The following is a 1,538-nucleotide window of genomic DNA, read 5'->3' as shown; positions in this document are numbered from 1 at the left end:
CCTAGCTAGAGGAAGTTTTCACTTTTTTAATCTTTAGAGAAAATAAACCCTGTTAAGACTGGTAAATTTGACTATAAATCAAAGACAAATAGAGAAATGAGTGTTGTACTTGTATATTACATCAGTCCTAATATAAAAACTGAAAATTTAGCTTTTATAGCATTGTTTTAAAAATAATTACTTATTTATATTTAGACTAAAATTCTTCATAGAATAGTTTTGCACAGGAGACACAAGATTAGTTTTATATTGTTTAATATAAACAGGATCTGACATCATCTGTTTCTCCTGGCTTCAGGGTAGATAAAAACGCACATTCCCTCTGTAACACAAAGCCTTGTTAATATCTACAGTGAAGCTGCTACTGTATGTAATACCTGTTTATGTTGTTGAATTTGAATGCTAATTGCTAATGCTACTTGTTTTCAAAACGAAACTGTATTTCTGCAGATGTGTATTCTGCATTTGTGTGAAATTTGTTAGAGCTTTAGATCATCACACGAGGACAAAGCAAAATCAAAGGAAATCTTGAATGGTTGTTGCATTTCTTTATGTTTGTTGGTTACGACATAAAAAAACAGGGTTTCGGCACTGATGCTTCAAAATTAGGATTGCAGTGTCAGTGGATGTCCTCACAAACATGAGTGTGCGTTAGTGTTTTTCTAGAGGGATGCAGAGAATATGGTGGTGACTCATGCAGACCTTTGTGTGTTATTTGTCAGGACAACGAAAAAGTATGAACAAAACAGAGAGAACTACAGCAGTTTACAGTGTTAGACATTTGTATTGCGTCTATTTCTGTAAAGACTCAAAATATAAAAAAATAACATCGTGACTTCGTTTACGTGTGCTCTTTAGATTAAAAAAAGCTTGGATTTTTGAAGTGGTGTTCGATGAAAAGATTATAAACGGTCAGTATTTTACCTGCTACAGATAGCGCTTTGACCATGCTCGGCTTGGAGAAATAATACTGTATTTATTCATGTGTAATAAAATCTTGAGTATAGCTTAAAAAGCATTAAAAATAGAATCTTCATGTATAAAGTCACCACTAATTTCAGACAGATTTCAATATTTTTCAGCTGTTGCGGTGTGCCCTCTGGTGGGGAAACATTATTTGGGGACACACTTGTGGGCGTGTCTGTTGCTGCCAAGCTACAGCTGCCGAGCCTGAGCAGCGCGAGCTTCCGGTTCATAGTGACGCTGGAAAAAACAACCCACTCCCAGACCAGAGCAGAAGTCGATTGTTAAATTAGCAAAACGGATTTATGAGAACATGAACATGCAACTAACGTCCAAGTCTTCTTTTGCTCGTCGTGGTTTTTCTTATATGCAACATACAATGGGCCTCATGCAAGAACCGTTCGTACGCACAGATTTGTTCTTAAGTTGTGCGTACGAGTGATTTAGGAGAATTTGTGGCATTCACCAATGTTTTCGTATTCTACGAAATATTCTACTATTTTTTTCAGATACGAACAAAATTCACGAGTGGTCCAGACCTGTCGTAGATTTTACGAGCAGTCAGTCTGCTGTTA

This window comes from Austrofundulus limnaeus, unplaced genomic scaffold (assembly GCF_001266775.1).
Source record: "Austrofundulus limnaeus strain Quisiro unplaced genomic scaffold, Austrofundulus_limnaeus-1.0 Scaffold843, whole genome shotgun sequence".
Classification (NCBI taxonomy): Eukaryota; Metazoa; Chordata; class Actinopteri; order Cyprinodontiformes; family Rivulidae; genus Austrofundulus; species Austrofundulus limnaeus.
The sequence above is the reverse complement of the archived record's forward strand: the minus strand, read 5'-3'. Positions refer to the sequence as shown.